The sequence below is a fragment of the Mirounga angustirostris genome, unplaced genomic scaffold, assembly GCF_029215605.1.
Source record: "Mirounga angustirostris isolate CCGP_5_RB_7025 unplaced genomic scaffold, mMirAng1.0.hap1 SCAF_11, whole genome shotgun sequence".
Classification (NCBI taxonomy): domain Eukaryota; kingdom Metazoa; phylum Chordata; class Mammalia; order Carnivora; family Phocidae; genus Mirounga; species Mirounga angustirostris.
This window is the reverse complement of record NW_026991719.1, coordinates 103885947-103900435: the sequence shown is the minus strand read 5'-3', so window position 1 is coordinate 103900435 and position 14489 is coordinate 103885947. Positions and strand designations below refer to the sequence as shown.

The 14489-nt window shown below is 36.5% G+C and overlaps 1 pseudogene; it reads left to right on the top strand.

The window, feature by feature from the left end:
- The first annotated feature begins 10438 nt into the window (after positions 1 to 10438).
- Positions 10439 to 11232, top strand: LOC123846712 (large ribosomal subunit protein eL20-like; annotated as a pseudogene).
- Positions 11233 to 14489: the final 3257 nt, after the last annotated feature.

Below are 14489 nucleotides of genomic sequence, written 5' to 3'. Positions count from 1 at the left end.
GATCTGGAGTGAGCCTTAGTAATTTGATTTTAGCATTTCAAACTACCTTTAAAAAAGAAAAAGACACATTAGAAGAATTTACATAAAAATAAAAGTAGCATCACTATAAAAATATCTTTCCCCAGTGTATGATACAAGACACTCAAATTTGGTTTAAGACAATGTTTTATGTAGGCAGGGATAAAATATAATTATGTAGAGTATTTACTGCTGATATTTCCAGTATTACTATTATATCCTATGGTTATACCAAGCAATATGTAACTGATTAAAAAGAAATTGAGACTAATGCCTGGAAATAGGCAATCACTCTTAGCTTACTCATTAATTAGGGTTCCATTTGCTATCCTATCATTAACCAAATATCATTAGTTAGCTTAATTAACTCTCTGTACTTAGTTGAAACCTGTCACCCTGGGAATATGTTGAATAATAATGGTCTATGCTCATGAAGTCCCAACAAAACATTGTCATCTTTGAGGCTATTATTTTGTGCATACATGTCTGCTTTCAAAAAAGAAGACTATAAACCTGCAAAATATAAAAGCATGAAGACCACTCAAGGGCTTATGTGATTATGTCAGTGAGATGCTGAAGGCCTGAAACAAGACCATGATACCAAAGTAGTGGATCTGGGAGAGGTTTTTCATTGATTTTGTTTTTTATTTATTTTATTTTATTTATTTTATTATTTTTATTAGCTTCAGAAGTAGAATTTAGTGATTCATCAGTTGCATATAACACCCAGTGCTCATTACATCAAGTACCCTCCTTAATGCCCATCACGCAAGTTTCCCTTCCCCCCACCTACCTCCCCTCCAGCAACCCTCAGTTTGTTTCCTAGAGTTAAGAGTCTCTTATGGTTTGCCTGCCTCTCAATTTTCATCTTATTTTTCCTTACCTTCCCCTATGTTCATCTGTTTTGTTTTTTAAATTCCACATATGAGTGAAATCATATGGTATTTGTCTTTCTCTGACTGACTTATTTAGTTTAGCTTAAAACTCTCTAGTTCTAGCCACATCATTGCAAATAGCAAGATTCCATTCTTTTTGATGGCTGAGTAATATTCCTATATATATATATATATGGCACTTCTTCCTTATCCATTCATCTGTTGATAGACATCTGGGCTGTGTCCATATTTTGGCTATTTTGGACATAGCTGCTATAAAAATTGGGGTGCATGTGCCCCTTCAAATCATTGTTTGTATCTGTCAGATAAATACCTAGTAGTGCAATTGTTGGGTCATAAGGTAGCTCTATTTTTAATTTTTTGAGGGAACTCCATACTGTTTTCCAGAGAGGCTGCACCAGTTTGCATTCCCACCAACAGTGTAAGAGGGTTTCCCTTTCTTCCCATCCTCACCAACAACTGTTTTTTCCTGAGTTGTTCTTTTTAGCCATTCTAACTGGTGTGAAGTGGTTTTATAATTATAAATATGATTCTTCTTAATGGATTGGGTAATACACATTATATTTTTATGTACCAGGTATACTGTGGGAAACATCTACAAATGTACTTTGTTAAAGGAATGCCTACTGCTTAAAAACAAACAAATAAAGCAAAAGATAAACAAACAAAAAAAGCAAAAAGGGAAAAAAAAACAACAAAATGAGTTACTTACAACCACTCCAAAAATGAATGAACAGAATAGCCTTTAGAAAAATTTTACAATCTGCCGTTTAGCTTTAAATTTAATTTCATTTTTTATCAAAATTATACATTCACAGGGTTTAAAAAATTGTTCAACATGGTTATAATGGAAAAGATGTTGAGCAGTCTCCTTCCCTGTCCACCTCATAACTGATTTCTTTTCCTAATATATATAGGTTTTCAACTCCTATATATTATTTCCACAGTCCTAAAGAACATGCTTATGCTACTAATATACATTTTTTTCCCTATTTTTTATATTACTATTGACTTCCTACTATGGAAGATGAGGACTTAGTTTTATCTTCTCCACTTGCAAAATACATTCTCATCCTCCTTGGCTTCCATTATACTTATAGTATTTTTAATTAAAGAAGCATTATTATGCTAATATTTTTTTCCTGAAATTAAAAAAAAAACTTTAATTTTTAATTTCCTTGATTATCTCTGAACTTACAGAGAGTCCATAATTACACTCTCTTATAACAATGAAAATATCTTTCCAAAACATTCAGACATAGCAAATAATCTTTTTATTTTCTCCTCCTCCTCCTTCTCTTTTCTTTTTCTCCTTCTTCAAAATATGGAAGGCATCCCTTCTTGAGTCTTCTGTCCTCTGCTACAATCTGGATTACAACATAGCTTTTATTAAGTTCTCTTTGCCACCATCCTGGAAATCCATTTCAAAATTCGCTTTGATTCCCCTGTCCTTGCATTTCTATATCTTGGTTTACATCCTCATTTTCTTGATTATATTATTTTTTCATGGAAAAAGTGCATAAGAAGTTGTTTCTTAACTTGTTTTATGTCTTAAAATGTCTTTATTCCAATGTCATCCCCAACTGTTAGTACAGTTGGATATAGAATTCTATATTGCAAATCAGCTTCCCTTTGAATCTTAAAAGTTATACTCCTTTTTCTAGTTTTCAGTACTGCTATTGAGAAGTCTGATACCATTATGATTTGTTATCTTTTGAATGTGACCAGAATGTGGTTCTATTTCTGGAAGCTTTAAGGATTATATCTTTATACTTGTTACTCAAATGTAATAATAATTCCCTTGGTGTGGCTAAGTTTTCATTCATTTTAATGGGTATTCAGAATGAGCCACTTTAGTCTAGAAACTTATATTTCTAAGATCTACTAAATATTCTTGTTATTTCTTTGATTATTTTTCCTTCTCTTTTCTTTGTTATCATTTTATCTTTCTTTCCTTCCTTCCTTCCTACCTTCCCTCTTTCCTTTTCTAAATTGTAAAGAATTACTCCAAATTTATTCTTCTCTCTTTCTCTCTCCAATATAATATAGAAGTTAGATGTTCTTTAGTCTGAGAAACAAAAATGAGATAATATCCATATATCTCCTCCTATTTTTCCAAAAATGATTGATAGTTTTTATTTTTTAATTATGTTAGATCTTTTTTTTTTTTTACAATGATTTGCTAATTCTTGGCTGTTCTTTCATAGTTAAGATGAGGTTCTTTTTTTTTTTTTTTAAAGATTTTATTTATTTATTTGACAGAGAGAGTCACAGCAAGAGAGGGAACACAAGCAGGGGGAGTGGCAGAGGGAGAAGCAGGCTTCCCGTGGAGCAGGGAGCCCGATGCGGGGCTCGATCCCAGGACCCTGGGATCATGACCTGAGCCGAAGGCAGACGCTTAACGACTGAGCCACCCAGGCGCCCCGAGATGAGGTTCTAAAAACTTGATTGGAAGGAAAATGTACATGGTTGAGACTTATCAATTATAGCAACTCACTGTACGATGATTCTACTGTGATGGTTTTATTGACAGAACTCCAAAAGCCAGTTCCTCAGGCTCTTCTTTTCCTTGATATATGAGTTTGTATTATTTTTTACATTTTGTGTAGGCAACTATGACCTAGCCTTCTGGTTTCTGAATAATATTGAAAATTATATGGAATCTAAAAAAGAAAAGAAAAGAAATAGATTATATTCTTTAACAACCAATTAAATACTATTTTAAAACTTATTTACATTTGTGTCTATGTATATGAAGTCATTTGTACAATTGAGACAAAGAAGTAGAAGAGACCTTAGAAAGAATACAACCCTCTAATTTTACAGAGAATTAAACCAAGGTTCAGAAAGATGCAATGACTTTCCCATGTTACACCTAGTTCATCTGGCACTTAGTTCAGTGTTTAGTCATACATGATTAATTAAAATGTTAATTAATTAATTAAATGTACCCTATAATACCATGGCATTGCATATACAAAATAGATAACTAGACTCATAAAGGTTAACATACCAAATTTTATTCAATGTATTCATATTTCCTGTTTTGAATATAAATAATGTATTACAATAAAATATTAGTTTTCCAGTATGTGCACATTAATATGAGCTGGGGGAAGGAAATTAACTTGAGAAGTAAAGATTTTAGCAGTTTTTCTTTAAAGGGAAGAGACTTATGATTAATCAATTGAACATTTATTAAGCAACCTCTAGGAACATGATACTGTTTAGGGTACTAGAAAGTTATCTAAAAAGTGGAAGGTATGGCCTCTGACCTAAAGAAGCTCAACCTATTAATTGTAAGCAATCTTTTAGCACTGTAATGCATTTATATAAAGATTGTTTTATATGTGACTTCCTTTTCTCATGTAAATAACTTAAGTTTTGAGAATTCTTATTCATTATCCTATGTTTTTACATAGATCACAGAGCCAAAACAACCACTGTGATTAATAAATAAATCTCTCCCATATGCCCCAGGCATTTTTCAAACAGCTGCTTCTGTGCTGTATCTCTTTGAGCTATTTGTTGTCCTGTCTTTGTAAGGGTGGAGACTCAGTTTCTTATCACCCTCCAGACTCTTCCAGAGCCCAGCCCACTGATATTTAAATTTCCAGTCTTTAAGTCCCCTGGTTGTAAGAACTCATGCAATTAAGCCCCTCTGGTTTTCAAAACCAAACACTATGGGGATTTGTCTTCCCAGTGTGGGCTCCCTGGTGTGATTGTCTATTTCTCTCCCCTATCCATGCCCACAGGTCCCCCGAGCAGATGGCTCAAGAGTCCATTTAGCTTCCCACCACATCTCTTCCCTTTCTACACTCTTCAAAGTCCCTTTCTCCACATTTAGTTGTGGAGTTTATTCTGCCAGTCTTTGAGGCATTTTCTGAGTTATTTACACTGAGGTGAGTGGTATCTAATTGTATCCATAGAAGAGTTGAGCTTAGGGTCCTCCTACTCCACAATCTTCCCCTGAAGTCTCTAATATACACAGATTTTTAATTGAATTTGCCCATTGACTTTTATGACTTTTTTTATGTGAAATTTTGAGGCTAAACTGCTATAAGGCATACATGAACTAGAATAGTTACAACCAGTCTTTGGCCCAATTCTGCTTATAACTGAACACTGATCTACTTGTTAATCCTAGTGCATATGCAATAAGCATGAATGGTCTTTTAGTGTGCTTTCTAGTCACAAGGCCCAGTGTGGCAAATTGTCCACTGTTGTGTGCAACTATTCTGGTGCACAATCAAGAGAAATGAAGCTATTTTTCTGTTCTTATCTCTTGTAACCATGTCATTTGCAACTGAAAAGTAACTTAAATTAAATAAATAAGCAAGTCTGAAACCCATGGCTGAGGTTTTTTGTTTTGTTTGTTTGTTTGTTTTTGTTTTTGTTTTTTTCATAAATGAACCTGAGAAGTTTATGGACAAGATGCAGAGTGTTAAGAAAATAATAAGAGGGAGAATTATTTACTAATCACAGAGCATGTTCCAGAGGGACAGATTTCCTCGGGAGGCTCCTCCAGGAACAAAGGAGCTGACAGGTGCCATTTCCCTCCCCCGCAGCCCAGATAAACACACAGCCACCTGCAGGAACCAGCAAAGTACTGGCATTCAAAACCTAACTTGCTTACTATGTGTCCTGCTCCCTCAAGCTGAGCCTTCGTCAGCCCTGGCACTGTGGGTCAAACCCCCCAGAAAACCATCACAAGCCATACCAATACCAATCTCCCCACTGTGCACTTTGCCAAGCTTTGGTCTTTGCAGCAGTGGCAGCTGGTCACCACCACCAGAGAATACACAACCTTGTTAAAACTGTATGCCCCACCCATGCATGCTTTGCAGATTTCAGCCTGGCTAGCCCTAGTCTCAGTGTGGTTGTGCATCCCCTCTAGCAAAGGGCCAGTGCCACTTTGTTAAATATGCACACCCCATCCACTACTTTCAAGGGCAAGAGACATAGTTGACTTTCTGAACACAGAGAAGCAGACACAGAGATAAATAAAGTGAGGAGACAGAGGAAAAAGTCCTAAATGAAAGAACAGGATAAAACCACAGCAGGACCGTTAAGTGAAATGCATATAAGTAATATGTCTGATAGAGAATTTAAATTAATGATCATAAAGATACTGGACTTCAGGAAAGAGTGGGGGACATTGGTGAGATCATTAATAAAGAGATGGAAAACACATAAAAAAAGAACCAATTAAAGATGAAGAATACAATAAATGAAATTTTTTTAAAGATTTTATTTATTTATTTGACAGAGAGAGGCACAGCAAGAGAGGGAACACAAACAGGGAGAGTGGGAGAGGGATAAGCAGGCTTCCTGTAGAGCAAGGAGCCTGATGCAGGGCTCGATCCCAGGACCTTGGGATTATGACCTGAGCCAAAGGCTGATGCTTAAGGACTGAGTCACCCAGGCGCCCCAATAAATGAAATTAAAAGTACACCAGATGTAATAAATAGAAGACTACAGGAGGCAGAAGACCAAATTCATGATCTAGAGGACAGAGTAATGGAGGGGAGAGAAAAAATATGCAAAATGAGAATAGACTTGGAGAACTCAGTGACTTCATCAAGCATAATAACATTTGCATTATAGGGATCCCAGAAGAAAAGAGAAACGGGGGCACAAAATGTATTTGAAGAAATAATATCTGAAAACTTCCATAATCTGGAGAAGGAAACAGATATCCAGATCTAGTAGGCACAGAGATCCCCCAACAAAATCATCCCAAGGAGTTCTGCACCAAGACACATAGTAATTAAAATAGCAAAAAGCAGTGAGAATTTTAACAGCAACAAGAGAAAAGGAGACAACTACATACAAGGGGAACCCCATAAGGCTATCAGTGGATTTTTCAGCAGAAACTTTACAGACCAGAAGACAGTGGCATGATATATTCAAAGTGCTGAAAGGAAAAAAAAAAAAATTACAACCAAGAATACTCTATCCAGAAAGGTTATTTTTCAGAACAGAAGGAGAGATAGAGTTTCACAGAAAAACAAAAGCTAAAGGAGTTCATGAACATTAAATCAGCCCTAAAAGAAATGTTAAAGAGGACTCTTTAAGTGGAAATGAAAAGCCATAAGTAAGAGTAAGAAAAGTAAGAAACACAAAAGCATTAAAAACAAACCACTAAACAAACAAAACAATTGTATCTGTAAAAACTAGTCACGGGACTTGCAAAATAAAAGGATGTAAAGTATGACACCATATACCTAAAATGTTGGGAGGAGAGTAAAGAATGGGTTCAAATTTAACAACCATAACTTTAATATAGCCTGCCATATGCAGAAGATGTTATATACAAACCTAATTGTAACAAATCAAAAACCAGTGATCGATATGCAAAAAATGAAGGGGAGGGGCGCCTGGGTGACTCAGTCGCTAAATGTCTGCCTTTGGCTTGGGTCATGATCCCAGAGTCCTGGGATCGAGTCCCATATCGGGCTCCTCGCTCAGCAGGGAGCCTGCTTCTCCCTCTGCCGCTCCCTGCCACTCTGCCTACTTGTGATTCCTCTCTCTCTCTCTGTATCAAATAAGTAAATAAAATCTTAAAAAAAAAAAATGAAGGGGAAGGAATCCAAGTATATCACTAAAGAAAGCCAACCTATGGTGAGAGAAGAGAGCCAGAGAAGAAAGGAACAGAGAAAATCTACAAAACAACCATGAAACAAGTAACAAAATGGAAATAAATACATACCTGTCAATAATTACTTTGAATGTAAATGGACTAAATGCTCTAATCAAAAGACATAGGGTGATGGAATGGACTTAAAAAGAAGACCCATCTTGGGGCATCTGGGTAGCTCAGTCTGTTAAGTGTCTGCATGCAGCTGGGGTCATGATCTCAGGGTCCTGAGATCGAGCCCCACATCAGGCTCCCTGCTCAGCAGGAAGTCTGCTTCTCCCTCTTCCTCTGTGCTCTCTTTCTCCCCCTTGCTCTCTCTCAAGTAAATAAATAAAATCTTAAAAAAAATAGAAGATCCATCTGTATGCTGCCTATGAGAGACTCATTTCAGACCTAAAGATACATGCAGAATGAAAGTGAGTAGATGGAGAAACATTTATCATGAAAATGGATGTGAAAAGAAATCCAGGGTGGTAATACTTATATCAGACAAAATACACTTTAAAACAAAGACTTTGGGGTACCTGGGTGGCTCAATCAGTTAAACATATGCCTTCAGCTCAGGTTGTGATCCCTGGGTCCTGGGATTGAGCCCCACATTGGGCTCTCCACTCAGCAGAGAGTTTACTTCTCCCTCTCCCTTTGATCCTCCCCTCTGCTTGTGCTTTTGCTCTCTCTCTCTCTCACAAATGAATAAATTTTTAAAAATCTAAAAAAAAATTAAAAAAAATAAAACCAAGTCTCTAAGCAGATGCAAAGGACACTATATAATCATTAAAGGGACAATGAAAGAAGACATAACAATTGTAAATATTTTTGCACCTAACACAGGAGCACCCAAATATAGTAAACAGTTAATAACAGATATAAAGAACTAATTGATAATGATACAATAATAATAACAGACTTGAACACCTCTTTTACATCAAAGGACAGATCATCTAAATAGAAAATCAACAAGGATCAGTGGCTTTGAATGATACACTGCACCAGATGGATTTAACAGGCATATTCAGAAAATTCCATCCTAAAAAGCAGAATACACATTCTTTTCAAGTGCACATGAAACATTGTCCAGAATAGATCGCATATGAGGCCACAAAACAAGTCTTAACAAATTCAAAAATCAAAGTAATGCCAAGCATCTTTTCTGACCATGACACTACGAAACTAGAAGTCAAGTATAAGAAAAAAATCTGGAAAGACCACAAATCCATGGAGGTTAAATAACATGCTACTGAAGGATGAATGGGTCAACCAGGAAATCAAAGCAGAAGTCAAAAATTGCATGGAGAGAAATGAAAATGTAAAGACAATAGTCCAAAATCTTTGGGATGCACCAAAAGTGGTTCTAAGAGGGAAGTTTATAACAATACAGGCCTACCTCAAGAAGCAAGAAAAACTCAAATAAATAACTTGACCTTATACCTAAAGGAGCTAGAAAAAGAAGAGCAAACAAACCAAAAACCAGCAGAAGGCAGAAAATAATAAAGAAGAGAGCAGAAATAAATGATATAGAAACTAAAAAACAAACAAACAAACAAAAAACAGATCAATGAAACTAGATGCTGGTTCTTTGAAAAGATCAACAATTTTTTTTTAAATTTTATTTTATTATGTTATGTTAATCACCATACATCATTAGTTTTTGATGTAGTGATACACGATTCATTGTTTTCATATAACACCCAGTGCTCCATGCAGTATGTGCCCTCCTTAATACCCATCACTGGGCTAACCCATCCTCCCACCCCCTTCCCCTCTAAAACCCTGCTTGTTTCTCAGAGTCCATAGTCTCTCATGGTTCATCTCTCCCTCCATTCTCCCCCTTCATTTTTCCCTTCCTTCTCCTAATGTTCTGCATGCTATTCCTTATGTTCCACAAATAAGTGAAACCATATGATAATTGACTTTCTCTGCTTGACTTATTTAACTTAGCATAATCTCCTCCAGTCCCATCCATGTTGATATAAAAGTTGGGTATTCATCCTTTCTGATGGCTGAGTCATATTCCATTGTCTATATGGACCACTTCTTCTTCATCCATTCATCTGTTGAAGGGCATCTCAGCTCTTTTCACAGTTTGGCTATCAACAGAACTGATAAACCTCTAGCCAGACTCATCAAAAAGAGAGAGGAAAAAAGAAAGAGAAAGAGAGAGGGAAAGAGAGAGGACTCAAATACTCAAAATCAGAAACAAAAAAGAAGAAATAACCAACATCACAGAAATACAAAGGATTGTAAGGGAATTTTTTGAAAAGTTATATGCCAACAAACTAGACAACCTAGAAGAAATGGATAAATTCCTAGAAACATATAACCTACCAAACCTGAAAAAGGAATAAATAGAAAATTTGAACAGACCAATTATCAACAATGAAATTGAATCAGTAATCAAAAAACTCCTAACAAACAAAAGCCCAGGACCAGATGACTTCACAGGTGAATTCTGTCAAACATTTAAAGAAAAGTTAATACTTATTCTTCTCAAACTTTTTTGAAAAAGTAAAAAGTTTTTTGAAGAAGTAAAAGTTTCACTCTTTGCAGATGACATGATACAATGTGTGGAAACCCTAAAGACTCCACCAAAAAAACTACTAGAACTGATAAATGAATTCAGTATGATTGCAGGATACAAAATGAATGTACAGAAATTCATTGCATTTCTATATACTAATAATAAAGCAGCAGAAAGTGAATTGAGAAAACAATCCCATATAAAATTGCACTAAAAATAATAATATACCTAGGAATAAACCTAATCAAAGAAGTGAAAGAACTTTACTCTGAAAATTATAAAACCCTGATGAAAGAAATTGAAGATGACACCAAGAAATAGAAAGACATTCCATGCTCATGGATTGGAAGAGCAAATATTGTTAAAATGTCTCTAGTACCCAGCGCAATCTACAGATTTAATGGAATCCCTATCAAAATACCAACAGCATTTTTTTTCACAGAGCTAGAAAAAACAATCCTAAAATTGTGTGAAACCGCAAAATCCCCAAATAGCCAAAGCAATCTTGAAAAAGAAAAACAAAACTGGAGCTATCACAATTCCAGACTTCAGTTATATTATAAGGCTGTGGTAATCAAAACAATATGGTTCTTTAATGGGGGCAATGAGAGTGGAGAGTGTGCCATAAAGGCCTTGGGCACACTGTGAGAGTACACAGTGGTGGGGTACTGTCTGCCAACCCCAAACGCCATAATCCACCCCTCTATCACAGGTAAATCTTTGCACCTAATCATGATGTCACCAAGTCCTGCTTCTGGTACTTTATGTCTCAGTTGAAGAAGATGAGAAGATGAAAAAGTCTTCAGGGGAAATTGTCTGTGGACAGGTGTTTGAGAAATCCCCCCTGCAGGTAAAGAACTTTGGTATCTGGCTGTGCTATGACTCCCAGAGTGGCACCCACAACATGTGCTGGGAGTACCAGGACCTGACCACTACACATGCTGTCACCCAGTGTTACTGAGACACGGGTGCCCAGCACTGTGCATGGGCCCACTCAATCCAGATCATGAAGGTGGATGAGATTGCAGCCAGCAAGTGCTGCTAACTGGCGGTCAAGCAGTTCCGTGACTCCCAGATCAAGGTCCTACTGCCCCCACCGAGTCCTGTGTCACCAGTACAAGCCATGCTTCACCACCAAGAGGCCCAACACTATATTTTAGATGCAGAGCCTCCCTGTCCCCAGGTCTGCCCAAATAAACCCCTTGGGAAAACAAAACAAAACAAAAACCAGTATGGTACTGGCACAAAAATAGACACAGATCAATAGAACAGAATAGAAAGCCTAGAAATAAACCCACAGTTATATGGTGAATTAATCTTTGCCAAAGAAGGCAAGAATATGCAATGGGGAAAAGAGAGTCTTTTCAATAAATGGTGTAGGGAAAACTGGACAGCCACATGCAAAAGAATAAAACTGGACCACTTTCTTAAGTCATACACAAAAATAACCTCAAAATAGGTTAAGAAACTAAATATTAGACCTGAGACCATAAAAAAAAATCTTGAAAAAGAGCACAGGCAGCAGTTATTTCTCTGACATTGACCATAACAACATCTTCTAAATATGTCTCCTGATGAAAGGGAAACAAAAACAAAAATAAACTATTGGGACTACATCAAAATAAAAAGCTTCTTCACCACAAAGGAAATAACCAACAAAACTAAAAGACAATCTACAGAATGGGAGAAAATATTCACAAATGACATATCTGATAAAGGGTTAGTGTCCAAAATATAAAAAGAACTTCTACAACTCAACACCAAAAAACTCCAAATAACACATTAAAAAATGGGCAGAAGATGTGAATAGACATTTCTCCAAAGAAAGCATACAGATGGCCAACAGACACATGAAAAGAAGCTCAATATCACTCATCAGCAAGGAAATGCAAATCAAAACCACAATGAGATATCAGAATGTCAGAATGGCTAAAATTAACAACAGAGGAATGGCTAAAATTAACAGCAGAGGAAACAACAGGTTTTGGCAAGGATGCAGAGAAAGGGGAACCCTCTTACTCTGTTACTGGGAATGCAAACTGGTGCAGCCACTGTGGCAAATAGTATGGAGGTTCCTCAAAAAATTAAAAACAGAACTACCCTATGATCCAGTAACCACACTACCAGGTGTATACTCAAAGACTATAAAAACACTAATCCAAAAAACGTATGCACCCATATGTTTATTGTAGCATTATTTACAATAGCCAAATTATGGAAGCTGCCTGTGTCCACTGACAGATTAATGGATAAAGAAGATGTGGTATTCAGTGGCAAAAAAGAATGAAATCTTGTCATTTGCAACAGGATGCATGGATCTAGAGAGTATAATACTAAGTGAAATAAGCCAGTCAGAGAAAGTAAAATTCCATACGATTTTATGAATATGTGGAATTTAAGAAACAAAACAAAGGAACAAAGGGAAAAAAAGAGAGAGACAAACCAAAAAACAGATTTTTACCTATAAAGAAGAAACAGATGGTTACCAGAGGGGAGGGGGGGGAGGGGGATGGGTAGTATAGGTGAAGGTGATTGAGAGTACACTTAGCTTGATGAGCACCAAGTAATGTATGGGATTGTTGAATCACTATATTGTACATTTGAAACTAATTCATACTGTATATTATCTATTCTGGTATAATATAATATAATATAATATAACATAATATAATAATATAAAATATAATATACAATATAATAAATAAAATAAAATAGGGATGCCTGAGTGGCTCAGTCAGTTAAGCATCTGCCTTCCGCTCAGGTCATGATCCCAGAGTCCTGGGATCGAGTACCCCATCGGGCTCCTTGCTCAGTGGGGAGCCTGCTTCTCCCTCTGCCTGCCACTCCCTCTGCTTGTGCTCTCTCTCTTTCTCTCTCTGATAAATAAATAAAATCTTTAAATAAAATAAACTATGAAATTTTAGAGAGACTTATAAAGTAAGTTGTAATTCAGAAAAAAAATGTGTGCATATTGAATATCTGTTATTTTAGGATATATTGATGAGAATATAAATGGTTATTTTACTCAAATGGCTCATAAACCAGAAGAGGAGACAGAGATATAGGCAGCAAATGTAGAGTTGACAAGTAATTACTAGAAAGCAGAATCTGAACAGTAACAGAATACAAATCCAGACACTATGTAGTGTGAGGCAAGAGAACAAAGAAATTAACTCCAAGGGGGAAGACTTCAAAGAGGGTATATTTTTGGAACCAATCTTTGATAGATGGGTATGACCTTGACACTCAGAGATTGAGCAGAGAAGGATATTTCAAGGAGAGGGAATAGCATGAACAAAAGCAAAGAGCCAAACAAGTACTGGTCAAAGTGCCTGAAGCAAAGAAGATGATGATCAGAATACAGGCTGAAGAGGTAGGTTGAAATGAAGGACATTTTGAATAGCATGATGAGGAATTTAGATATTATTCAAAAGGAAATTGATAGTTTTAGATAAAGTGAATGGCATGATTAATTTTGAAGTTTAGAAAGATTACTCTGATAGAAGTATAATGATTTAAAACAAATAGAAACTGGAGACAAAGGGAGATATTATGATAGCCCCCAAGCATGAAAGAAGGGCATGATTAGGGCAAAAAAGATAAATAGAGAAAAGAGATGCAAAAAATGTTATGCAGTTGAAATCAATAGAGGGATGTAATCAGAGATCAATACCAACACATCTAACATAGGAAATAGCAACATAGAGAATGCAGGGGAAGGAAATAGATTAGATGCTAAACCATTGTGGGTCAACTTAATGTAAAGGAAGTTAACGGATTACATGAAGGCTCAGGTGGGAACAAAGGATCATTAAATTGCAGTGCACATAGGGGCGCCTGGGTGGTGCAGTCGGTTAAGCATCTGACTCTTGGTTTCGGCTCAGGTCCTGATCTCAGGGTCATGGGACTGAGCCCTGCGTTGGGCTCCTTGCTCAGCACAGAGTCTGCTTAAGACTCTCTCCTGGGCGCCTGGGTGGCTCAGTCGTTAAGCGTCTGCCTTTGGCTTAGGTCATGATCCCAGGGTCCTGGGATCGAGTCCCACATCGGGCTCCCTGCTCAGTGGGAAGCCTGCTTCTCCCTCTCCCACTCCCCCTTCTTGTGTTCCTGCTCTCGCTATGTCTCTCTCTGTCAAATAAATAAATAAAATCTTTAAAAAAAAAAAAAAAGACTCTCTCCTTCTGCCCCTCCCCTCCCACTTTCTTAAATCAGTCAGTGAATCAATCAATCAATCATCAATCTTTTAAAAAGTATCAGTGCACATAATTCCAAGACAAACTCCTAATCAAGGACTGGTGAATTAGTGGTATTCCCCGCATAGATTTAAAAAATGGCTAATAACCTACAACATTACTTAGACTAATAAATTTACATTTTGGGGACAATTTTGCTTGAAAAATATCTTTTAAAAATATCAGTG